Source organism: Pseudophryne corroboree, chromosome 3 (genome assembly GCF_028390025.1).
Source record: "Pseudophryne corroboree isolate aPseCor3 chromosome 3, aPseCor3.hap2, whole genome shotgun sequence".
Lineage (NCBI taxonomy): Eukaryota > Metazoa > Chordata > Amphibia > Anura > Myobatrachidae > Pseudophryne > Pseudophryne corroboree.
The window spans coordinates 66,763,267-66,790,706 of record NC_086446.1 but is presented as its reverse complement, the minus strand read 5'-3'; the positions used below and the strand labels follow the sequence as shown (position 1 = coordinate 66,790,706).

Genomic DNA, 27,440 nt, shown 5'->3' with positions numbered 1-27,440 from the left:
TCAATGTTTTCCGACAGGGAATCTGACCACGCAGCTGCAGCACTGCACATCCATGCTGAAGCAATAGCCGGTCTCAGTATAATTCCTGAGTGTGTATATACAGACTTCAGGATAGCCTCCTGCTTTCTGTCCGCAGGTGTTAGGGTTTCCTGCCCTGTGCTGCCACGTCGTCATGGCAACCGGGAGACAAGTGCTAGCGGAGTAACCTGAGCGCAGCTGATTCTCCGGTTTGGGTCTTTTGCTATGCAGTGGTTACAGGCAGGGGATGCTGGTTTTTGTGCTCAGTCTGTGATGTCTGAGGGGGGCGTGGACAGCACCTGCTTTATAAGGCCTCTTCTCAGGTTAAGCAGATGCTGCTGAATCTTTGTTGGTTAGTCAGTTCCTGAAAGTTAGCCAGTACTGTGTAGCTTTGTATTTGTTGTTGCTTACTGCAAATAGGCCTGGGGATTTGGTACTACACTCTGCCAATCCAGACCTAGCCGTAAGACTGGAGTCAGTCGTTTAGCCTGCTGAAGTTCTTTTGATATTCTGTGAACCCAGCAGGTTTGTGGCTGTACTTTCAGACCTGCCTGCTTAATCCTCTCTCACTGTGCAGGGTGTCCATGTGTCAGTTTAGTGGCAGTAAGCTGTACCTGGGCCCTGCAAGTGAGAATTAGGATTGTGGAGACTCTCCTTGTGTCTATTATTCCATCTCTGACCAAGGAGTTTACTGCCACACCCGTTGGTAACCCTTTAGGGTTTTGCTGTTGCCCTTAGCAACAGCATTTCGGGTTCTCTACGTATTAAAACACAACATCTTGCTTTTTCCATCTGAGCATTTCTAATACTAGGGAGACACCCAGTTTCTTAGCCTCTGGGCTTCTCTGTTCACTCTGTGTTTGTTTTGTTACCCCATCACCTTCTGTGTACGTTATGTCATATTTCCCAGTCTGTCTGTGAGTTCATTTGTTTTGCATCCCTCTCTGTTCAGACACCAGTACATTCCTGCAGGCACTGGTGTGCATAACAGTTCAAACACCAGTACATTCCTGCAGGCACTGGTGTGCATAACATATTCAGCAGCCCAATACTCCTGTTGAAATTTTGTGGGAATATGGAGCATACCCCTCAAAATACGTTGCAACAGGTGGTCGATCAGGTGCAGGTCCTGACTCGTCAATTTAATGATTTGTCCATTAAAATGCACACCTCCCAGGCCGCTGGCGGAGCTCCCGCAGCAGCAGCACCTTCAGGGGTTAAGGAGCCGAAAGTAAATCTTCCGGATCGTTTTTCTGGAGATCGCTCGCAGTTCTTTTGTTTCAAGGAGAGCTGCAAGTTATATTTCCAGCTTAGGCCTCAGTCTTCTGGGTCAGAGATTCAGCGGGTGGGCATAGTGATTTCCTTGCTACAAGGAGACCCACAGGTCTGGGCATATGGGTTGCAGCCTGACTGTCCGTCGCTTAAAAGTGTTGATGATTTTTTTACGGCACTGGGCATGTTGTATGATGACCCTGACAAGACGGCCTCAGCCGAGGCTCAGATTTCGATCCTTAAGCAAGGGCGAAGGCCAGTTGAGGTTTACTGTACGGAGTTTCGGAGGTTGGCCCATGATACCCAGTGGAATGACCCAGCCCTGAGACACCAGTACCGAAGAGGTCTTTCTAACCAGATAAAAGACCAACTGGTACAATATCCCTTGCCTGATAGCTTGGATCAGCTCATGCAGTTATCCATCCGGGTGGATAGACTGCTGAGAGAGCGTAGGCTTGAAAGGGAGACAGAGGTTTCCTTCTTTCCCAAGGGAACCTCAGACTCTGAGGAATTTTCCGAGGAGCCTATGCAGATTGGGGCTACCCGCCTCTCCTCGCGTGAGAAGACGCGGAGGAGACAGCAGGGGTTGTGTTTGTACTGTGGGAATAAGGGTCATGTGGTAGTATCATGCCCAGAAAAGCCGGAAAACTTCAGGGCCTGAGGGTGATGGGAAATATCCTGTCAGGCCAGAAGTCAGAATTTCCCAAGAAGACTTTTATCATTCCGGTGACCTTGAAGATCCTCGGTCAAACTGTCAAGACTGGGGCCTTTGTGGACAGTGGGGCCGACGGGGTTTTTATGGACCGCCAATTCGCCCTGAAACACTCTGTTCCCTTAGTACCCTTGGCGTCGGAAATTGAGATTTGTGGGTTAAACGGGGAACCATTATCCCAGGGTAAAATTACCTCTTGCACTAGCCAGATTTCTTTGTTTATTGGAGCCACACACTCTGAAAAATTGTCCTTTTATGTGACTGTCTGTACTTTTGCCCCATTGGTGTTGGGGTTACCCTGGTTAAGGGCCCACAATCCTCAATTTGACTGGGTCTCTGGGGAGATTCTTAGTTGGGGTACTGATTGTTTCAGGAGTTGCTTGAGCCTTCCAGTCAGGCTCTCGCAGCTAAGTTTGCCAGGATTGCCAGGGTGTTATGCAGATTTTGCGGACGTGTTCTCCAAAAAAGTTGCAGAGGTACTACCTCCCCATCGCCCCTATGACTGTGCCATTGATTTGTTGCCGAATGCTAAGCTTCCCAAGAGCAGGTTGTACTCCCTGTCACGTCCTGAGACTCAGGCTATGGCAGAGTACATTCAGGAGAACTTGGCTAAAGGATTTATCAGACCTTCACAGTCTCCAGTTGGGTCGGGGTTCTTCTTCGTGGGTAAAAAGGACGGTTCATTGCGACCCTGCATCGACTTCAGGGAATTGAACCGTATCACGATTAAAAACTCATACCCACTGCCTCTCATTTCGGTCTTGTTTGACCAGCTTCGTACTGCCACCATTTTTTCTAAGATTGACCTACGCGGTGCGTACAATCTAATCCGAATAAGAGAGGGGGATGAATGGAAGACTGCCTTTAATACCCACTCAGGGCATTATGAATATTTGGTGATGCCTTTTGGGCTCTGTAATGCCCCGGCAGTCTTCCAGGATTTCATGAACGATGTGCTCAGGGAATATTTGGATAGATTCTTAGTTGTATACTTAGATGACATCCTAATCTTCTCCCATTCCCTGGAGGAACATCGGAAGCATGTACGCTTAGTCCTCCAGAAACTCAGAGACCACCGGCTTGGGGCGAAGCTGGAGAAGTGCGAATTTGAAGTTCAGCAAATCGCATTTCTAGGATATATTATCTCCCCAGAAGGTTTCCAAATGGAGGGTTCCAAGGTACAGGCAGTCCTGGATTGGGTGCAGCCCACTAGTTTGAAGGCGCTTCAGCGTTTCCTGGGCTTTGCAAATTTTTATAGACGATTTATCGCTGGATTTTCGTCTATAGTGGCGCCCTTGGTGGCACTCACTAAGAAAGGGGCGGATGTTGCTCACTGGTCTCGTGAGGCCAAAGCGGCTTTTGCCCGTCTCAAAAGGGCATTTGTCTCGGCTAAGGTGCTGCGACACCCAGATCCAGAGCGTCCTTTTGTGGTGGAGGTGGATGCCTCTGAGATGGGTATTGGGGCAGTGCTCTCTCAGATGGGAGTGTCTGATAATCGCCTTCATCCCTGTGCTTACTTTTCCCGTAAATTTTCGCCTGCCGAGATGAATTATGACGTGGGTAACCGGGAATTGTTGGCTATTAAAGATGCACTCGAGGAGTGGAGACACTGGCTTGAGGGGGCTAAGTTTGTGGTCTCAATTCTCACCGACCATAAGAATTTGGCATATTTAGAGTCAGCGAAGCGTCTCAATGCCAGGCAGGCACGATGGGCTTTGTGTTTTGCTCGCTTTAATTTTTTGATAACATATCGCCCTGGGTCAAAAAACATCAAGGCTGATGCGCTCTCGCTGAGTTTTGCTCCAATCCAGGAGACCACCGAGGAGCCGTTGCCCATTGTGTCCCCATCATGTATTAAAGTGGGCATTACCCAGGACCTCTTGTCATTAGTCCTTAGAGCACAGGAGCAGGCTCCTCCAGACCTTCCGGTAGGTCTTTTGTTTGTGCCTCCTAGGTTAAGACAGCGAGTGTTCCTGGAATTCCATGCCAAGAAGTCGGCAGGTCACCCGGGTATTGCCAGAACTCGGGAGTTGCTATCTAGGGTGGTGTGGTGGCCCTCGGTGGCTAAGGATGTGGATCAGTGGGTCCGGGCATGTGACATCTGTGCCTGAAATAAGACTCCTAGAGGGGTTCCTGTTGGCCCATTACATCCACTCTCTATTCCATCTAAGCCATGGACCCACATTTCAATGGATTTTGTTGTGGACTTGCCCAAATCCTCGGGGATGACAGCCATCTGGGTTGTCATTGACAGGTTTTCGAAGATGGCGCACTTCGTTCCACTGGTTGGGCTGCCATCGGCCAGACGCCTGTCTGAATTATTTATGCTGCATGTTGTGCGTCTCCACGGGTTGCCACTTGATGTGGTCTCTGACCGCGGATCCCAGTTTGTGGCCAAATTCTGGAGGGCATTTTGTTCCGATCTCCAGATTTCTGTCAGCTTGTCGTCAGGCTACCATCCGCAGTCTAATGGGCAGACTGAAAGGGTGAACCAGTCCTTGGAGCAGTTCCTCAGGTGTTATGTCTCCAAGTGTCAGACTGACTGGGTTGCTCATCTGTCAATGGCGGAGTTTGCCTATAACAACGCGGCTCACTCTGCTACAGGGATCTCTCCCTTTCTTTGTGTATATGGGCATCATCCTAAGGCCAATTCTTTTGACCCCCTGGACTCCACGCCTGGTGGTTCCTCTGTCGTTTTGGTCCTTAGAGGTATTTGGAGGAAAGTGAAGAAAGCCCTTGTGTCTGTGTCATTAGTGACCAAAAGGGTTTTTGATAAGCGGAAAAGACCCTGCAGCTTCAAATTAGGAGACTTCGTCTGGTTGTCTACCAAGAATTTGAAGTTGAGACAGCCATCTCATAAGTTAGGCCCCGGTTCATCGGCCCTTATAAGATCACCAGGGTTATCAATCCGGTGGCATTTCAGTTAGATCTGCCCCGTTCTTTGGGTATCAATAAAACATTTCATTGTTCCCTTTTAAAACGGGCGATTAGTAATCCTTCTTCCAGAGGAAGACCTTCCCCTCTTCTGATACGTGGCCAGAGGGAGTTTGTTGTTGAAAGGATTCTTGACTCCAAGATGGTTCGGGGTCGGCTGTCATTTTTGGTGCACTGGAAGGGGTATGGCCCAGAGGAGCGGGCGTGGGTGCGCAGTTGTGATCTTCATGCCCCCAGACTGATACGCTCTTTCTTCTCGCAGTTCCCCGATAAACCCGGTGGTAGGGGTTCTTTGACCCCTCGTCAGAGGGGGGGTACTGTTAGGGTCTCCTGCCCTGTGCTGCCACGTCGTCATGGCAACCGGGAGACAAGTGCTAGCGGAGTAACCTGAGCGCAGCTGATACTCCGGTTCGGGTCTTTTGCTATGCAGTGGTTACAGGCAGGGGATGCTGGTTTTTGTGCTCACAGTCTGTGAGGTCTGCGGGGGGCGTGGACAGCACCTGCTTTATAAGGCCTCTTCTCAGGTTAAGCAGATGCTGCTGAATCTTTGTTGGTTAGTCAGTTCCTGAAAGTTAGCCAGTACTGTGTAGCTTTGTATTTGTTGTTGCTTACTGCAAATAGGCCTGGGGATTTGGTACTACACTCTGCCAATCCAGACCTAGCAGTAAGACTGGAGTCAGTCGTTTAGCCTGCTGAGGTTCTTTTGATATTCTGTGAACCCAGCAGGTTTGTGGCTGTACTTTCAGACCTGCCTGCTTAATCCTCTCTCACTGTGCAGGGTGTCCATGTGTCAGTTTAGTGGCAGTAAGCTGTACCTGGGCCCTGCAAGTGAGAATTAGGATTGTGGAGACTCTCCTTGTGTCTATTATTCCATCTCTGACCAAGGAGTTTACTGCCACACCCGTTGGTAACCCTTTAGGGTTTTGCTGTTGCCCTTAGCAACAGCATTTCGGGTTCTCTACGTATTAAAACACAACATCTTGCTTTTTCCATCTGAGCATTTCTAATACTAGGGAGACACCCAGTTTCTTAGCCTCTGGGCTTCTCTGTTCACTCTGTGTTTGTTTTGTTACCCTATCACCTTCTGTGTACGTTATGTCATATTTCCCAGTCTGTCTGTGAGTTCATTTGTTTTGCATCCCTCTCTGTTCAGACACCAGTACATTCCTGCAGGCACTGGTGTGCATAACAGTTCAAACACCAGTACATTCCTGCAGGCACTGGTGTGCATAACAGCAGGTTCCTTTAGGGCGGCCGTGTCCGGGGACGGTAGTGCCACCTTTTTAGACAGACGCGTGAGCGCTTTATCCACCCTAGGGGATGTCTCCCAACGTGACCTGTCCTCTGGCGGGAAAGGGTACGCCATTAGTAACTTTTTTGAAATTACCAGTTTCTTATCGGGGGAAGCCCACGCTTCTTCACACACTTCATTTAATTCATCAGATGGGGGAAACACCACTGGTAGCTTTTTCTCCCCAAACATAGTACCCTTTTTTGTGGTACCTGGGGTAATATCAGAAATGTGTAACACATTTTTCATAGCCGTAATCATATAACGAATGGCTCTATTGGAATGTACACTAGTCTCATCGTCGTCGACATTGGAGTCAGTATCCGTGTCGACATCTGTGTCTGCCATCTGAGGTAGCGGGCGTTTTAGAGCCCCTGATGGCTTTAGAGACGTCTGGGCAGGCACAGGCTGAGAAGCCGGCTGTCCCACATCTGCTATGTCGTCAAACCTTTTATGTAAGGAGTTGACACTGTCGCGTAATTCCTTCCACATAACCATCCACTCAGGTGTCGACCCCGCAGGGGGTGACATCACATTTATCGGCACCTGCTCCGCCTCCACATAAGCCTCATCAAACATGTCGACACAGCCGTACCGACACACCGCGCGCACACAGGGAATGCTCTGACTGAGGACAGGACCCCACAAAGTCCTTTGGGGAGACAGAGAGAGAGTATGCCAGCACACAGCAACAGCGCTATATAACACAGGGATTAACACTATAACTGAGTGATTTTTCCCAATAGCTGCTTGTATACACAATATTGCGCCTAAATTTAGTGCCCCCCCTCTCTTTTTTACCCTATGTAGTCTGGAAACTGCAGGGGAGAGCCTGGGAGCGATCCTTCCAGCGGAGCTGTGAGGGAAAATGGCGCCAGTGTGCTGAGGGAGATAGCCCCGCCCCTTTTTCGGCGGACTTCTCCCGCTTTTTTCTATGTATATCTGGCAGGGGTATTTTACACATATATAGTCTCTATGACTATATTATATGTTATTTGCCAGCCAAGGTACTCAATATTGCAGCCCAGGGCGCCCCCCCATCACTGACCGGAGTGTGAGGTGTGCATGGGTAGCAATGGCGCACAGCTGCAGTGCTGTGCGCTACCTTGATGAAGACCGAAGTCTTCTGCCGCCGATTTCCAGGACCCTCTTCTTGCTTCTGGCTCTGTAAGGGGGACGGCGGCGCTGCTCCGGGACCGGACGACCGAGGCTGGGCCTGTGTTTGATCCCTCTGGAGCTAATGGTGTCCAGTAGCCTAGAAGCCCAAGCTAGCTGCAAGCAGGTAGGTTCGCTTCTCTCCCCTTAGTCCCTCGTAGCAGTGAGTCTGTTGCCAGCAGATCTCACTGAAAATAAAAAACCTAAAATAAACTTTCTTTTTCTAAGAGCTCAGGAGAGCCCCTAGTGTGCATCCATCTCAGCCGGACACAAAATTCTAACTGAGGTCTGGAAGAGGGTCATAGAGGGAGGAGCCAGTGCACACCAGGTAGTCCTAAAGCTTTCTTTAGTTGTGCCCAGTCTCCTGTGGAGCCGCTATTCCCCATGGTCCTTACGGAGTTCCCAGCATCCACTAGGACGTCAGAGAAACAGGAGTTAGTTCAACCTCCAGTAGAGCCACCATGGAATATGTTCGCAAAGACTCTGTCTTCAATAGCGGACAGGTTAGCTCCAGTAGCACCACCTCAAGGGTTAGGTTACACTATGAACCCATACATGCAGCTCCCTTCCTATGGTTTGGTTCCAGTAGCTTCTACAAGCAACCAAGGGGCAGGTAAGACTAGGACAGATACGTCGGTATGGCAGACTACACAAGAGGATACATCGGATGATGATGCGGAAACAATAGATTCAACTCCGTATGATGATCAGTCGCAGAGCTTTAGTTCAGATGATGTAGCTGAACTCATTAATGCAGTAAAGGCTGTGCTTTCTCTGGAAGAACCAGCCAAGACCGCGTTAAAAGCAAAAGCACCTATATTCAAACGAACAAAGTCAGTGAAAGCTGAATTTCCAGCGTCAGAGTAGTTGACGGAAATGATGGATGAGTCTTGGGCAGCGCCCGGTAAAAAGTATAAGATTCCTAGGAGATGGGATTCTTATTATCCATTTCCTGCTGGAGATTGTTCGAAGAGAGAAGTTCCTCCAAAAGTAGATGCACATGTTCTGCGACTCGTGCATAAATCAGCTTTGCCACTGTCATCTACCTCTTTGAATGATGTCACAGACAGGAGGGTAGAGAGCCTATTGAAAAATATTTTTTCTCTTGTGGGTGCAATGGGCGAATGGATAGAGGAACTAGAGAATGACATCCCCTCTCCTACTAGGGAGCAAGAGGATCGTCTTTGCCGTTTAAGACAATCTGCCCAGTATTTAGAAGAAGCAGCCATTGATGTAGGCACTGTTGCTTCTAAAGCTTCAGCCCTGGCAGTAGTCGCTCGCAGAGCAGTCTGGCTACGGACCTGGAAGGCAGATGCGGAGTCCAAGAAGGAATTGGAAGCATTGCCTTTCATGGGTAATATATTATTTGGAAAACCTTTATCGGATATCCTAGAGTCAGAGGCTGAATCGAAGAAGGTCAGATTTCCGGCTACCTATAACCCTAAGTCCAAGGGTTTAAAATTTCGCTCATTTCGCTGGCAAAGCAAAGCGAAAGGTAAAGAGGACCCTAAACAACCCCAGTTTAAATTCAGGGGTAGGAAGCAGTGGGCTAGCAAAAAGCCAGCTTCCAAACCTGAACAGAAACCCTCAGCCTGAAGAGACGGGCCTCCGCCTGGAGGATTCCAGGGTTGGGGGCCGACTCCTGCAATTTGCACACACATGGCAACAGTCAACAACAGATGCCTGGGTGCAGAAGGTAGTATCTCAGGGGTATGGGTTCCCATTCAGGAGGCAGCCTCCTCAAAGATTTTTTTGCACCAGCCCGTCTCGTATAGAGTCGAAGGCCAATGCCCTGCAAGAAGCAGTCCAAAGATTACTGCAGTCAGGTGTGATTGTCCCAGTACCTCCATCACAAAAGGGACAGGGGTATTACTCCAATCTGTTTCTGATCCAGAAACCAAATGGGTCATATCGACCAATTCTAAATCTGAAGATGTTGAACAATTACATATGGATCCCGAAGTTCCACATGGAGACGTTACGCTCCATAATGTTGGCTATGGAACCGGGAGACTATATGGTATCTCTGGATGTACGGGATGCTTACCTACATGTGCCTATAGCACTATCACATCAGTGTTACCTCAGGTTTGCAATCCTCAAGGAACACTTCCAGTTCCAAGCTCTGCCCTTCGGGCTAGCTACAGCACCCAGGGTGTTTACCAAGATCATGGTGGTTATGGCAGCTTGTCTGCGCAAACGAGGGATAAGAATATTCCCATACCTAGACGACCTATTAATCTTAGCACAGTCGCAAGATTTACTGTTGAGCCATCTCCAACAGACAATAGTTTGTTTACAGAGACACGGGTGGCTCATAAATTGGGAGAAGTCGTCCCTGAATCCGTCACAGCGGATGGTTCATTTGGGAGCCATATTGGATTCAGACCTACAGAGAGTTCTCTTACCAGAGAAGAAAATAGTCAAGGTGCAGGTCATGGCTCAGGAAGCGTTGCAAGCCCAGACAATGTCAGTCCATGCAGTAATGCGACTGTTGGGTCTGATGGTATCAACCTTCGACATGGTGGAATATGCACAATTCCACTCCAGACCGTTGCAGCATCTCATTTTGACCAAATGGAACGGAAATCATCAAACAATAAAAAAACAGATGATAAAGATTCCAGTAAATGTAATAAGGTCTCTAGCATGGTGGCTACAGACAGACCATTTAAACAAGGGGAGACCCTTTTGGATAAAAGAGTGGCAAGTCCTGACAACAGATGCCAGCCTGCAAGGCTGGGGGGCGGTACTCGGAAGCCTATGGTTCCAGGGAAAATGGACCGCAAGGGAAAGTCGCCTGCCGATAAATCTGTTAGAAATAAGAGCCATTTACTTGGCCCTAGTTCAGGCAAAGGACAATCTACAAGGTGATAAAGCTAATTATTTATCTTATAACACAAGCTATTTACTAATACCGAAAAGCCGTAATGGCCGCTAAACCTTGTGCACGTGCTACGCACTTTGTACGCTATTTGCGTACAAAGACCTCACACGTGGTACGCTAGTTACGTACACACGCTGCGCTGGGTGTACGGAATACACACAGCGAGCGTACACACAGACAGTAACCTTTATAATCTTTAAACACAGAATATGCTTACACTGTAATCCTTAATACCGTGGTACTATAATGGTGTAACACTGAACCTTTGTGAGTATGCAAGCTGTTTGAGCAATTGAGATGCTCTGTAACCCTTTATACTAACTAGTGAAACACACACTCCTTGCTAAGGTTCCAACACCTTTACTGACGATATTTAGTACGTAAAAAGGGGAAAAACAGATACAGTTCATACACTACAGACCTGACATTAATACCTAAACACAATAACTAAGCAGAAATACAAACACTAGCAAACGATTGCAAATACAAATAAACAGAAAGAGGATAAATGGCAAATACTTATAGGTTAGCTACAAAAGAACAATTGCATACATACAGAGTAACGAAATGGCCACAGAGAAAAGCGTACACACTTGGGAATGAATCGCATGCGCTATCTGGAAACCAGCTCTCAGTTAATCAATGATGAAAACCTTTGTGGAGAGAAGTGAGCTGGTCTGGCTATGGGGGTCTTTATATACACAGTATACTGTACAATACAATGGTCCTATAATCTCATTGTTCATTGGACACAGGAATTTGTCTCTGCATTATAACAAAAGGTCATAGGTGGGTTCTTCCCCGGGGGTGGGGGGGGGGGGGGGGATGTGTCTCTCTCCAACTGCTCAGGTGGGAGGCATCCTCAGGACTCCCACCTCATGTGTAATAAAACAGCAAATACATTTAAATGTCCATAAACTTCTTTTAAACATAACTATACGCAGTAGCGACTAATCTCTACCTAACCAACACCGGATTGTTTCTAATAAAATACTCTTCAGTTAGACACTAAACACCACCGCTCAGACCCTGTCTGACCCTTCGTATCATGCAAAGAGGAATTCCCTTGTCCGTGAACCAGTTACACTAAACATACTTACAGATATTATTAAAGGGAATATTACCTACAAAACACGCTATGTGGGTTAAATATACTATACACGAGTCGCCCGCTACAAGCTCATAAACTCTACCGTAAATACGCATATACCGCGCGTACTCGCCGGAGCGAGCGTACGCAATTTGCGGACATGTGCACGTACAGCAGACTATACGCACGAGCAGCGGGCATGTGCATGGGGTTAATATATGGCAATGTGAAGCATGATATTTTTCGACTTTGACAAAGGAAGACCAGTCCAGATCCGCTCAGACAATGCGACAGCAGTAGCATACCTCAATCATCAAGGAGGAACTCACAGCAAGAGTCTGATGGAGGAAGTAACTCCCATTCTAAAATGGGCGGAACTCCATCTCCCGGCATTGTCAGCAGTATTTGTCCCGGGTGTACTAAATTGGGAAGCAGATTTTCTCAGTTGACACACCATTCAGGAAACCGAATGGGCACTACACCCAGAAGTGTTTCAGACACTGGTGAACAGATGGGGTCTACCGGAGATAGACCTTATGGCGTCTCGTCTAAACAACAAAGTTCCGAGGTACGGATCAAGAACAAGGGACCCAGGAGCAGTCCTGGTAGACGCACTGTCAGTGGAATGGAGGTTTCAGCTGGCATATCTGTTCCCTCCAATATCTCTGTTACCCAGAGTAGTGAGAAAGATAAAACAGGCAAAAGGAGCAATCATTCTAATAGCTCCAGCTTGGCCAAGAAGGCATTGGTACACAGATCTGTTGAGAATGTCCGTGGAAGCACCGATACTGCTCCCTCAACGTCCAGATCGGTTAATGCAGGGTCCTTGTTGTCACAGTCATCTGGATCGCCTGTCTTTGACGGCGTGGCTGTTGAAACCTCTATCTTAGAGGCTAAGGGATTTTCAAAGCAAGTAATCCAAACCATGCTTAGAGCAAGAAAAACTTCTTCGGCCCGTGTATATCATAGAATATGGCAAGCCTATATTCATTGGTGTTCTGGAAAAAATTACAATCCGAGATCTTTTAAAGTAGCTAGAATTTTGGATTTCCTGCAGGCAGGATTGGATAAAGGGTTGAAGGTTGCTTCCTTGAGGGTGCAAGTCTCAGCGTTGACTGTATGGTTTCAGCAGAAGATTGCTGACCTACAGGATGTACGTACATTTTTCCAAGGAGTAGTACATATTCAACCTCCATTTGTTCCTCCTGCAGCTCCCTGGGATTTGAATTTAGTTCTTAAATTTCTCCAGGGTCCTTTGTTTGAACCGCTTGAGAGAGCGGATCTTAGGTGGTTAACGGTTAAAGTTCTTTTTTTACTGGCAATGGCGTCAGCCAGAAGAGTGTCAGATTTAGGAGCATTATCATGTAAGTCTCCTTTCCTAAGTTTTTTTTCCAGACAGAGCAGTTCTCAGAACGAGATCTAGTTATCTTCCAAAGGTGGTGTCAAAGTTTCACCTGAATGAAGAGATTGTAGTCCCAGCTTTTCAGGTATCGGGACTATCGGCGGGAGAAGCGTCACTGGACGTGGTCCGGGCTTTAAAAATCTACATAGATCGTACTAGTGCCATCAGGAAAACAGATTCCCTCTTCATCCTCTACGGATTCCATAGGAGAGGTTGGCCTGCTAGTAAACAGACGCTGGCGAGATGGCTCCGAATGGTAAAATCTGAAGCTTATTCTCATGCAGATCTCCCTATTCCGGCTAATGTCTCTGCACACTCTACACGTAAGGTAGGTCCTTCTTGGGCAGCACAACAGGGTGCATCAGCAGAACAGATATGTAGGGCAGCCACATGGTCTTCCATAAACACATTCATCAGACATTATGCCTTGGATACTTTTGCTTCTCATGACGCAGACTTCGGGCGAAAGGTCCTCCTGTGCAATCAGGAGCGTCCCCACCACTAAAATGGCTTTGGGAATCCCAATGTTATCCTGTGGATAATCCTGTGGACCCAGCCAGAGAAATAAATGTTATGGTAAGAACTTACCGTTGATAACGTGATTTCTCATATGTCCACAGGGATCCCACCCTGACGCATCTGATTTGAGGATCTAGACAAACACTAAAAACCTCTTCCGTCTTGTATGGAAGGGTGTGCATGTGTGTTCTTATCGCCTGTACAGGTCTCTACTTAATGTTCCTGCCTAAAATCGCTGTGGAAAGAACCGATCTGACTGAGTCAGTGGGCGGGAATATATGGTGGAGGCCCCAATGCATCCTGAGAGGCTAGAAAGCTCGTGACCGTGTTGGTGCCATTTTCGCTGTCGCTCGACAATATCCCAATGTTATCCTGTGGATACCTGTGGACATAAGAGAAATCACGTTATCAACGGTAAGTTCTTACCATAACGTATATATATATATATATATATATATATATATATATATATATATATATATATATATACACACACACACACACACACACACACACACACACACACACACACACACACACACACACACACACACACACATTATAAAGCCAGGGGTGCGGCACTGACATGAGGGAGAGGGCCCCCATCTTAAGTGCATACCCTCCAACAATTTACACATAAATATTTGAAAAGGGGGCGTGGTCACTGGTCTCTTCCAATACTTTCAGTGACCGTTTAGAGAGTCAAAAATCGGTACAGACCATTAAAAAAAAAAGGTACTGTACCTGCCAAAAAGGTACAGTTGGAGGGTATGTAAGTGCCCTGGGCCCCCCGAAGGCTTAATCTGGCCCTGACCACATATCAGTGTGTGCTGGAGCTAGGGATGACCATCGATGATTCAAAATCATTGATGGTTTATGGCCGATGTCGAATACTTTTGCCGTCAATGGGGAGAACCAGATGGTTTCCCTCCATCGATGAATAGGTATAACCAAATTATTAATTTTTTTTATGAGGGGTCAAGACAGAGCATAGCCTGGACCCTGACACACATGAAACCCTGTCCCCCTATTCTAATTGGCCCATGGGCTAGTCAGATGAAAATACAGGGATGACCATCGATAGTGAGAACCATCGATGGTCATCCACTGCATAGTTGGCTGCCATTGATGGTTACTTGCCATATTGCTATCGGTGGCAACCACACTGATGGCTGTCCCTAGCCGAACCTGCATCATTCCCCATAATAGATCACTGTGCGGTCCCCTCCCCTATATTATAATAGGATTTTAATACCTACCGGTAAATCCTTTTCTCCTAGTCCGTAGAGGATGCTGGGGTCCACTTCAGTACCATGGGGTATAGACGGTTCCGCAGGAGCCATGGGCACTTTAAGACTTTTCAAGGGTGTGAACTGGCTCCTCCCTCTATGCCCCTCCTCCAGACCTCAGTATAGGAACTGTGCCCAGGGAGATGGACATTTCGAGGAAAGGATTTACTTTTAATTTAATGGTGAGATTATACCAGCTCACACCTCAACCATGCCGTACAACATGGCATTCAACATAACACACGCCAACAGGCATGAACAATTGCAGCAACATGCTGAAATAACCGTAACACAACATTAGTGTAACTACAAAATTAACAACTGCAGGTAAAGTACGCACTGGGTCGGGTGCCCAGCATCCTCTACGGACTAGGAGAAAAGGATTTACCGGTAGGTATTAAAATCCTATTTTCTCATACGTCCTAGAGGATGCTGGGGTTCACTCCAGTACCATGGGGTCTATACCAAAGCTCCAGTACGGGCGGGAGAGTGCGGATGACCCTGCAGCACCGATTGACCAAACTTGAGGTCCTCAGCGGCCAAGGTGTCAAACTTGTAAAACTTAGCAAACGTGTTTGACCCTGACCAAGTAGCTGCTCGGCAAAGTTGTAATGCCGAAACCCCCCGGGCAGCCGCCCAGGATGAGCCCACCTTTCTAGTAGAATAGGCCTTCACTGATTTCGGTAACGGCAATCCAGCCGTAGAATGAGCATGCTGAATCGCATTAAAGATCCAGCGTGCAATAGTCTGCTTAGAAGCAGGACACCCAATCTTGTTGGGAGCATACAGGACAAACAGAGCTTCCGTTTTCCTTAGCCGAGCTGTTCTCGCAACATAAATCTTCAAAGCTCTAGCCACATCAAGAGACTTTGACTCAGTGAAAGTGTCAGTAGCTACTGGCACCACAATAGGTTGGTTTATGTGGAAAGACGTAACCACCTTTGGAAGAAATTGTTGACGAGTTCTTAACTCTGCCCTATCTTCATGGAAGATCAGGTACGGGCTCTTGTGAGACAAGGCCCCCAACAGACACCCACCTTGCGGATGCCAAGGCCAAAAGCATCACCACTTTCCAAGTGAGAAACTTCAACTCTATCTCCTGTAGAGGTTCAAACCAACTCGATTGAAGGAACTGCAACACCACATTAAGGTCCCATGGTGCCACAGGAGGCACAAATGGAGGCTGGATGTGCAGAACCCCTTTAACGAACGTCTGAACTTCTGGAAGGGAGGCCAATTGTTTTTGAAAGAAAACTGATAAGGCCAAAATCAGGACCTTGATTGAACCGAGTCCAAGGCCCGCATCCACACCAGCCTGCAGAAAATGAAGAAAACTTCCTAACTCAAACTATTCCGCAGAAGCCTTCTTGGATTCACACCAAGACACATATTTTCTCCAAATACGGTGGTATTGTTTAGACGTTACTCCTTTCCTGGCCTGAATAAGAGTGGGGATGACTTCCTTGGGAATACCCTTTCGGGCTAGGATCCGGCACTCAACAGCCATGCCGTCAAATGTCGCCGCGGTAAGTCTTGATACACGCACGGCCCCTGCTGTAGCAGGTCCTCACGAGGAGGAAGAGGCCGAGGATCTTCTATGAGCAACTCCTGAAGATCTGGATACCAAGCCCTCCTTGGCCAGTCTGGGGCAATGAGGATCGCTCGAACCCTTGTTCTCCGTATGATTTTGAGAACTTTTGGTATCAGTGGAAGTGGAGGGAAGACATATGCCGACCGAAACACCCACTGGGTCACCAGTGCATCCACTGCCATTGCTTGACGGTCTCTCGACCTGGAACAATATCTCTGAAGCTTCTTGTTGAGACGAGATGCCATCATGTCTATCTGAGAAACTCCCCAAAGACTTGTCACCTCTGCAAAGACTTCTTCGTGGTGGCCCCACTCTCCTGGATGGAGATCGTGTCTGCTGAGGAAGTCTGCTTCCCAGTTGTCCACTCCCGGAATGAAAATTGCTGACAGAGCTCTTACATGTCTTTCTGCCCAGAGGAGGATTTTTGACACCTCTGCCATTGCCGCTCTGCTTTTTGTTCCGCCTTGACGGTTTATGTACGCGACTGCTGTTACATTGTCCGACTGGATCTGCACGGGTTGATCTTGAAGAAGATGTACCGCTTGTAGAAGGCCGTTGTAAATGGCTCTCAATTCCAGACCGTTTATGTGAAGGCAGGATTCCTGACTTAACCATTTTCCTTGGAAGCTTTCCCCCTGTGTGACTGCTCCCCAGCCTCGGAGACTTGCATCCGTGGTTACCAGGACCCTGTCCTGAATCCCGAACCTGCGTCCCTCTAATAGGTGAGAACTGTGTAGCCACCACAGGAACGAAATCCTGGCTTTGGAGGACAGGATTATCTTCCGGTGCATGTGTAGGTGGGATCCGGACCACTTGTCCAACAGGTCCCACTGGAATACTCTGGCATGGAATCGGCCAAACTGTATGGCCTCGTAGGCCGCTACCATCTTCCCCAACAACCGAATGCATTGATGTATCGACACTCTTGTTGGTTTCAAAATTTGTTTACCATTCTCTGGATTTCTAGAGCTTTTTCTACTGGAAAAAAAACCCTCTGTACTTCTGTGTCCAGTATCATCCCCAAAAAGGACAATCTCGTCGTCGGTTCTAACTGCGACTTTGGAAAGTTCATGATCCAACCGTGTTGTTGGAGCACTGACAGGGAGAGTGCAATGTTATGCACCAATTGTTCCCTGGATCTCGCTTTTATCAGGAGATCGTCCAGGTAAGGAATTATATTGACTCCTTGTTGTCGAAGGAGGACCATCATCTCTGCCATCACCTTGGTGAATACCCTCGGTGCCATGGAGAGTCCGAACGGCAACGTCTGGAACTGGTAATGGTAATCCTGTACTGCGAATCTCAGATAAGCTTGGTGAGGAGGATAAATGGGAACATGTAAGTAAGCATCTTTTATGTCTAACACCATGAAGTCCCCTTCCTCCAGACTGGAAATCACTGCCCTCAGAGATTCCATCTTGAACTTGAACCTTTTCAAGTAGAGATTCAAATTTTTCAGGTTTAAAATTGGTCTGACCGAGCTGTCCGGGTTCGGAACTACGAAGAGGCTTGTATAAAAACCTTCTCCTTGCTGTGACAAGGGTACCAGGACAATGACTTGATCCTGACATAATTTTTGAATTGCAGCTGTTACTACTTCTCTGTCCGGAAGAGAAGCTGGCAAGGTCGATTTGAGAAATCGGCATGGGGGGACGTCTTGAAACTTTAGTTTGTATCCATGGGACACTATTTTTAAGACCCATGGGTCCAGGCCAGATTGAAGTCAGATCTGACAGAAAACTTTCAGACGTGCTTCCACCCGAGCGGACTCCCGCAAGGGAGCCCCAGCGTCATGCTGCAGATTTGGCAGAAGCAGATGTTGATTTCTGCTCCTGCAATCCTGGAGACGCTGCAGATTTTTTCCCTTTTACCCTTCCTCTACCTGCAAAGAAAGGGGAACCTTTGGCCTTTTTGTATTTGTTGGGCCGAAAGGACTGCATCTGAGAGTGATGTGTCTTTTTTGACGGTGCAGGAGCATAGGGCAAGAATGTCGACTTACCTGCGGTAGCCGCAGAGACCAACGCATCCAGCCCATCTCCAAATAAGGCCTCATCTTTATACGGGAGAGCCTCCATATTCCTTTTGGAGTCTGCGTCAGCATTCCATTGGCTAATCCACAATGCCCTCCGTGCTGAGATTGCCATGGTAGCGGGTCTTGATCCTAAGAGACCAATATCTTTCATGGTTTCTAGCACGTACGCAGCATCTATGATATGACCTAATGTTAGGAGTATCTCGTCTCCATCTATTGTGTCAATGTCTAATGACAAGTTTTCTGACCACTTTTCAATAGCACTACTCACCGACAATGGTAGGCCTGAGTAGTGTCCCATTGGCCACATCAATAGATCACCTCACTAACTTGCGGTCTGTCGGCTCCTTATGTGAAGCCATTCCAGGCACAGCGAGAACTACCTTTTCTCTTTTATGACAGGGTCCTGTCTAAAATGCGGGGTGACTCCCACCTTTTGGAAAAAGGTAAGCTGCCTGAATTCCTTTTGGGAATCTGAAATTTATTTTCAGGTTAAATCAGACTCACTCCAAGAGACTGTTCAACTCCTGAGGTGGTGGGAAAATTACATTACTTCTTTACTAAAGTAAACCCTCTCCTTGTGGTAAAAGAGGGGGCTTCGTAACTTCTAACACCTCCTTTATAGCTAAAACATGTTTTGAATGCTTTTCGCTAACTTAGGACCTATTCCCCTGGAATCACTAGTGTCGACACAGGAATCAGAGTCCGTGTCGGTATCAGTTTGTACTACTTGTGCAAATTTGTATGTGACCCAGAGGGGTCCCTGTGGATGAAAGGCAGAACTATTAAAAATCACATCTTCAACAGATTATTTTCAGTTTTCTGCATGAGATTCAGTCCAACCTCTTACTGATATGATTCACACTATCATGTAACCTTTCACCCAGTCAGGCTCTTGGTGTCATATTACAACTCTGTGTCCCTAACATGGCTTCCTCAGGGGAAGAGCTCCCTGCCACAGACATGTCACACACGTGCACAACCACACCACAGACACTCCGGGACTTATAGGGGACAGACCCACAGTAAAATCTGTCAGAAGGACACAGATAGGATTTGCCAGATCACAACCCAGCGCCAGTAACACAATGTCTGTGAACACAAAATGCACACTGACATGCAGCGCTTTTATAATGTTACTCACACAAGTTATTATATAGCACCAAATTCACTGTGTCCCCCCCCCCCCCCCATCTGTTTTGCACCCTGATACTTGTTCAGCAGTGGAGGACCAGCGTTCTTCTCTGCAGCCTGAAAGGAGAGAAAATGGCGCTGAGCAGTGTGCTGGCTGACTGAGGAGGCGTGTTTCTCCTCAGCTTGTATGAGGTAATTTTTTATACTGGCGGGGGTAGGACTGTGCCTCAGCAACTTATGTCTCTTATTTATGCCAGTTTCAATAGGTTTCATGCTGCCCAGAGTACCCCCCCCCCCCGCGCCCTGAACCCAGCAGTGCCTATGTATGTGTGGGCAACATGGCGCGCTGTGCTCCCACCAGCCGCGCGGTACCTTTAGCCGTCACTTTGATTGAAGATCGTTTCTTCTAACACTCACCTGTCTTCTGACTTCTGGCATTGCAAGGGGGGTGACGTCGTGCTGTGGGAGTGAGCACATAGCCGCAGCTAATTTTCAGTACCCTTCAGGAGCTAATGGTGTCCGGTCAGCCAGAAGCAAAGCCATGAAACTATTCAGGAAGTTGGTTCCTACTTCTGCCCCCTAAGTCCCACGAAGCAGGGAGACTGTTGCAAACAGTTCTCCCTGAAAATAAAAAACCTAACATAAGTCTTTTCAGAGAAACTCAGTAGAGCTCCCCTGGAGTGCATCCAGTCTGCCTGGGCACATTTCTAAAACTGAGGTCTGGAGGAGGGGCATAGAGGGAGGAGCCAGTTCACACCCTTGAAAAGTCTTAAAGTGCCCATGGCTCCTGCGGAACCGTCTATACCCCATGGTACTGAAGTGGACCCCCCCCCAGCATCCTCTAGGATGTATGAGAAAATAATACTACTACATATCATTGTGTGCCTGGAGCTGTGTTATTCTCCTTCATATATCACTGTAGAGTCCCCTCCCCTCTATATAATATAATACCACGGAATGCATTCAAAATGCCAGCTGCCGGATCCTGAAAGCCGGCATTTTAGAGACGTCCGGAATACCGTCACCTGACCGTAATTCCCACTCTGTTGGTGGGTCCATGCCACCAATGAAGTGGGAATAGAACACGCCACCGGGCCAGACGCATGGTGAGTGGAGCATACTTTCCTACACTCCTGGAAGCTGTGGGAGGCTCCCGTTTTTTGGGGTAGCCCGCACGAGTTGGCAGGTCTCCCGCATCCTGCTCGCACCCTAGTGATGCGGCCAGGATGGAGACATACTATCCTGTATTCGCGGGTCCGTGGGGAGGGTAAGGGGTTCAAATGACGCGAATCTCGTCACTTTAGACCCGCCCCCTTCCCACGGACCTGCGAATCGCAGCATTTTCCTGGTCTGGGGGTGGGGCTTGATGATATCATAGCCCGGCTCTGCCCCGCAAAGTCTCCTGCATCGTTTTCTCTCTGGACTTCTCCCGGAGAGGAGAAATTGAAAGTAGGTAAGTATTGGGAGGAACCATGGCCGAATGGTAGCGTCTAGTTTACCACCCCCTGGGTCCATGTCACAATCTATTTGGAACAGTAAAGTGTGGCGAGTGAAGTGAGACACGGAGCCCGAAGCGTGGCGAGCCCGTGAGGGTCCAATGCTGCATAGAAAAAAAAAATTCACCCAAACGAACGAAGAAGACATTTAGGTGCTGTAAGGTTGGAAGTTTTCCCCTGCCCTCTCGTTTTGTCACGTCCAGGTCCTTAGCACAAAGGTAACATAGACACAACCATGGCCGAATAGGGTACTCAAAATGTAACCTCGCGGGCTTGCTTCGCTCGCCACGCTTCGGGCACGGTGGCTCGCTCAGCACCGCTCGCCACAAGGTTACTAAGGGGTCTATTCATGTAGCAGTGAAAATCCCTGTTTTGCGTTAAACAGGGCTTTTCTCTGCCTACTGCAATTCACAGAACGGGTTACCGTGCAGCGGTACCCCCGCTCTGTGCCTGAATTGCATTACCATACCTTTGTATGGTGAGTGCGATTCATGAAGGTACGGAAAGCTCTGCTTTCCGCTTCTCCATGGAGTTCAGGTTCACCATGTCAGGACGGCGTAACCTGAACTGTGGTGCGGAGACGGCAGGGAAGCTCAATGCTTCTCTGCTCGGCACCTGGCGCTGGCTCCGCCCCCTGACCTCCCAGCAACCAATGCGACCTGCCGCGCGGTCAGTAAGCTACGCATGCGCAAAGGGACCCGCCGCTGGACTCCGCGCATCGCAGGGAGGGACCGCTGGAGATTACCTCACCGCAGGAGCCCCAGACACCGCAGCGCATCGTCGGAAGGGTGAGTATACATGAATTGCTACTTATTACAGCTATACATCGCATCGAAGCGATGCGATGCATAGTGATAAGTAGCAATTCTGTTTTCGTTTTCTTAGTGAATAGACCCCTAAAGGAGTAATTGGTGGGGTGAATAGTAGAAGAACTATCCCACTGGCCTAGCACCTCCCCCTAGTGTCGTGGCTCCTCCCCCTGACCTCAGAGATCCTTCAGCATACTTGATTCTAGCATCTACCATAGCCTGACACTTCCGAAATGGCGGCCGAATTACCTACCTGTAGTCCCGCCCATCTCGCCGTCACTTGCGAAATGTGGCGTCAGTTTGACAGGGTAACGGCCTCTCCCGTTGAACTATTGATACTGTTTTCCCTCTAGTGATAAATTGAAGGTGACCGCGATGGCTGCAGATATATAGACCGTGGGTGGGCGGAGTCTTGACTTCCGATTGGCTGTCTTTTTTGTTCCACATGTAGAGTTGTACTACTGAGTACAATACCTGTCCTGTCCTTTGCGCGATAAGGCGGCGGCCATTTTCTTGTATACTAGGTTGGCCGGGCCCCGCAGAAAGTTATCTGTGTTTCCTGTGCGTGTAGTTTTGGTGCGGCCTGCGGCTATTTCGTCCTGTGCTGAACTTTATCACTCCCATTTCTAAAGCAGAAGCAGAGACAAGCAGACGGTAATGATATTATTATTGCTATTATGCTTGGGCGTAGGCTGAGCTGACTCAGGTCTCCTGTTGGGTTGCTGCGCTACAGCTGGAGCAGGTCCTTGTTCCTTGCTATTATACAGCTGGAGCAGACTCTGGTGCTGCATTATCATTATAGAAGTGGTTGCACTATAGTGTGCTCTTGCTGTAATACAGGGTCAGTATGTCCAAGGGAAAGAGTTCTTAATTATCTTTACTTTTGCTTTAAAACAAAACTTTTGACTCACAAACAAAAACACACTAAAATCTTTATGTTAAAAATGTTATGTTTCCATCCGCTGAAATACTAAGGGGCCCCTTTATTAATGATCGCAATCATAGCGCCCACAATCTATGCGCTGACTACGGTTGAATATTATGCGACGTGCTAAGTCATGCTGCCCTCACATGCAGAGCGGCCATCGCTGCGGAGGGTTTCGGCTATGGCTAACGACCCCATTAGTGCCTAACCCTAATATGTACACCTATACTCCCCTTCGGTGTGTGTCTGTTGTCGGTGTTCCGTCGCCAGTTTCCTGAGTGGTGTCGGGATTCCAGCATTGGTCACGACTACCGGCATCCCAACCACCAGGCTGCCAAATGCCTCCCCGATCTCCAAAATACCATCAAAATAAACATATATATTATTTGGAAACATAACCAGGAGAAAGTGGTAAAGTCATAAATACATTTGCTACAGTTTCTAATAAAAATGATTACATCGGACAACAGTTGACAGGATTAGTGAAACAATGTAGCACCCTGTAATCACGTTATATAAAGTGGAGATTTTGATAATAATTTGAATAGCGCACATTTCATGCTTGGCACTCTATTGTCTGAACATGTGTCGGATTGCCACAATATTGTACTGTATATAAAAAGTCCAGGAGTATAAAGGCTGTTGAAATTAAAAGGCATCTAGAACAGGTTCCTCAGGTTGGTCACCCTCTAAATGTTGGTAACCGGGCTTTACGTTGACAACACTTAGGTCGATAATCGTTACGTTGACCACTATTGGTCGACATGGAAAAAGGTCAGCATGAGGATTTCACTTTTTTTCTCTTACGTCCTAGAGGATATTGGGGTCCATATTAGTACCATGGGGTATAGATGTGTCCACTAGGAGCCACTGGAACTTTAAGAGTTTAATAGTGTGTGCTGGCTCCCCCCTGGAACTCTCCAGAGTTTCTCTAGTAAAAGTTTTTCTCTATCGTCCTAGTGGATGCTGGGGTTCCTGAAAGGACCATGGGGAATAGCGGCTCCGCAGGAGACAGGGCACAAAAAGTAAAGCTTTAGGATCAGGTGGTGTGCACTGGCTCCTCCCCCTATGACCCTCCTCCAAGCCTCAGTTAGATTTTTGTGCCCGGCCGAGAAGGGTGCAATCTAGGTGGCTCTCCTAAAGAGCTGCTTAGAAAAGTTTAGCTTAGGTTTTTTATTTTACAGTGAGTCCTGCTGGCAACAGGATCACTGCAACGAGGGACTTAGGGGAGAAGAAGTGAACTCACCTGCGTGCAGGATGGATTGGCTTCTTGGCTACTGGACATTAGCTCCAGAGGGACGATCACAGGTACAGCCTGGATGGTCACCGGAGCCTCGCCGCCGGCCCCCTTGCAGATGCTGAAACGAGAAGAGGTCCAGAATCGGCGGCAGAAGACTCCTCAGTCTTCTTAAGGTAGCGCACAGCACTGCAGCTGTGCGCCATTTTCCTCTCAGCACACTTCACACGGCAGTCACTGAGGGTGCAGGGCGCTGGGAGGGGGGCGCCCTGGGAGGCAAATGAAAACCTTTTTTGGCTAAAAATACCTCACATATAGCCTCCGGGGGCTATATGGAGATATTTAACCCCTGCCAGAATCCGTTAAGAGCGGGAGACGAAGCCGCCGAAAAAGGGGCGGGGCCTATCTCCTCAGCACACAGCGCCATTTTCCCTCACAGAAAGGCTGGAGGGAAGGCTCCCAGGCTCTCCCCTGCACTGCACTACAGAAACAGGGTTAAAACAGAGAGGGGGGGCACTAATTTGGCGTTAGAAATATATAAAAAAGATGCTATAAGGAAAACACTTATTTCTCTATCGTCCTAAGTGGATGCTGGGGTTCCTGAAAGGACCATGGGGAATAGCGGCTCCGCAGGAGACAGGGCACAAAAGTAAAGCTTTTACAGGTCAGGTGGTGTGTACTGGCTCCTCCCCCTATGACCCTCCTCCAGACTCCAGTTAGATTTTTGTGCCCGGCCGAGAAGGGTGCAATTCTAGGTGGCTCTCATAAAGAGCTGCTTAGAGAGTTTAGCTTAGGTTTTTTATTTTACAGTGATTCCTGCTGGCAACAGGATCACTGCAACGAGGGACAGAGGGGAGAGGAAGTGAACTCACCTGCGTGCAGGATGGATTGGCTTCTTGGCTACTGGACATGAAGCTCCAGAGGGACGATCACAGGTACAGCCTGGATGGTCACCGGAGCCACGCCGCCGGCCCCCTCACAGATGCTGAAGCAAGAAGAGGTCCAGAATCGGCGGCTGAAGACTCCTGCAGTCTTCTTAAGGTAGCGCACAGCACTGCAGCTGTGCGCCATTTTCCTCTCAGCACACTTCACACGGCAGTCACTGAGGGTGCAGGGCGCTGGGGGGGGGGCGCCCTGGGAGGCAAATGAAAACCTTTAAAAAGGCTAAAAATACCTCACATATAGCCCCAGAGGCTATATGGAGATATTTACCCCTGCCTAAATGTACTAAATAGCGGGAGACGAGCCCGCCGGAAAAGGGGCGGGGCCTATCTCCTCAGCACACGGCGCCATTTTCTGTCACAGCTCCGCTGGTCAGGAAGGCTCCCAGGTCTCTCCCCTGCACTGCACTACAGAAACAGGGTATAACAGAGAGGGGGGGCAAAATAAATGGCTATATATATTAATATAAAAGCAGCTATAAGGGAGCACTTAATCATAAGGCTATCCCTGTCATATATAGCGCTTTTTGGTGTGTGCTGGCAGACTCTCCCTCTGTCTCCCCAAAGGGCTAGTGGGTCCTGTCTTCGTATAGAGCATTCCCTGTGTGTCTGCTGTGTGTCGGTACGTGTGTGTCGACATGTATGAGGACGTTATTGGTGTGGAGGCGGAGCAATTGCCAAATATGAGGATGTCACCTCCTAGGGGGTCGACACCAGAATGGATGCCTTTATTTGTGGAATTACGGGATAGCGTCAACTCGCTTAAGCAGTCGTTTGCCGACATGAGGCGGCCGGACACTCAATTAGTGCCTGTCCAGGCGCCTCAAACACCGTCAGGGGCTGTAAAACGCCCCTTGCCTCAGTCGGTCGACACAGACCCAGACACAGGCACTGTTTCCGGTGGTGAAGGTGACGAATCAACCGTATTTTCCAGTAGGGCCACACGTTATATGATTTTGGCAATAAAGGAGATGTTACATTTAGCTGATACTACAGGTACCACTAAACAGGGTATTATGTGGGGTGTGAAAAAACTACCAGTAGTTTTTACCGAATCAGAAGAATTAAATGACGTGTGTGATGAAGCGTGGGGTGCCCCGATAAAAAACTGCTAATTTCAAAGAAGTTATTGGCTTTATACCCTTTCCCGCCAGAGGTTAGGGAGCGCTGGGAAACACCTCCTAGGGTGGACAAAGCGCTAACACGCTTATCAAAACAAGTGGCGTTACCCTCTCCTGAGACGGCCGCACTTAAAGATCCATCAGATAGGAGGATGGAAAATATCCAAAAAGGTATATACACACATGCAGGTGTTATACTACGACCAGCTATTGCGACTGCCTGGATGTGCAGTGCTGGGGTAGTTTGGTCAGAGTCCCTGATCGAAAATATTGATACCCTGGACAGGGACAATATTTTACTGTCGTTAGAACAAATAAAGGATGCATTTCTTTATATGCGTGATGCACAGAGAGATATCTGCACACTGGCATCACGGGTAAGTGCTATGTCCATTTCGGCCAGAAGAGCTTTATGGACACGACAGTGGACAGGCGATGCGTAGAGGAGTTATTTGGGGTCGGTCTATCGGATTTGGTGGCCACGGCTACGGCCGGGAAATCCACCTTTCTACCTCAAGTCACTCTCCAACAGAAAAAGGCACCGACCTTTCAACCGCAGCCCTTTCGTTCCTTTAAAAATAAGAGAGCAAAGGGCTATTCATATCTGCCACGAGGCAGAGGACGAGGGAAGAGACAGCAACAGGCAGCTCCTTCCCAGGAACAGAAGCCCTCCCCGGCTTCTACAAAAGCCTCAGCATGACGCTGGGGCTTCGCAAGCGGACTCGGGGGCGGTAGGCGGTCGTCTCAAGAATTACAGCGCGCAGTGGGCTCACTCGCAGGTAAATCCCTGGATCCTGCAGATAATATCTCAGGGGTACAGGTTGAAATTAGAGACAGAGCCACCTCGCCGTTTTCCTGAAGTCTGCTTTACCAACGTCCCCCTCAGAAAGGGAGACGGTTTTGGAAGCCATTCACAAGCTGTATTCTCAGCAGGTGATAGTCAAGGTACCTCTTCTACAACAAGGGAAGGGGTATTATTCCACTCTTTTTGTGGTACCGAAGCCGGATGGCTCGGTAAGGCCTATTCTAAATCTGAAGTCCTTGAACCTGTACATAAAGAAGTTCAAGTTCAAGATGGAGTCACTCAGAGCAGTGATAGCGAACCTGGAAGAAGGGGACTTTATGGTATCCTTGGACATCAAGGATGCGTATCTCCACGTTCCAATTACCCCTCACACCAGGGGTACCTCAGGTTCGTTGTACAAAACTGTCACTATCAGTTTCAGACGCTGCCGTTTGGTTTGTCCACGGCACCTCGGGTCTTTACAAAGGTAATGGCCGAGATAATATTTCTTCTTCAAAGAAAAGGCGTATTAATTATCCCATACTTGGACGATCTCCTAATAAGGGCAAGGTCCAGAGAACAGCTAGAGATGGGTTTAGCACTATCTCAAGAGGTGCTAAAGCAGCACGGATGGATTCTGAATATTCCAAAATCCCAATTAATGCCGACAACTCGTCTGCTGTTCCTGGGGATGATTCTGGACACAGTTCAGAAAAAGGTTTTTCTTCCCGAAGAAAAAGCCAAGGAGTTATCTGACCTGGTCAGGAACCTCCTAAAACCAGGAAAGGTGTCTGTACATCA

General features: G+C 48.2%; 1 pseudogene; it reads left to right on the top strand.

The window, feature by feature from the left end:
- The first annotated feature begins 22,103 nt into the window (after window positions 1–22,103).
- The window catches only part of LOC135054741 (oocyte zinc finger protein XlCOF6-like), a 132,079-nt pseudogene continuing 126,742 nt past the window's right edge, over window positions 22,104–27,440 (top strand).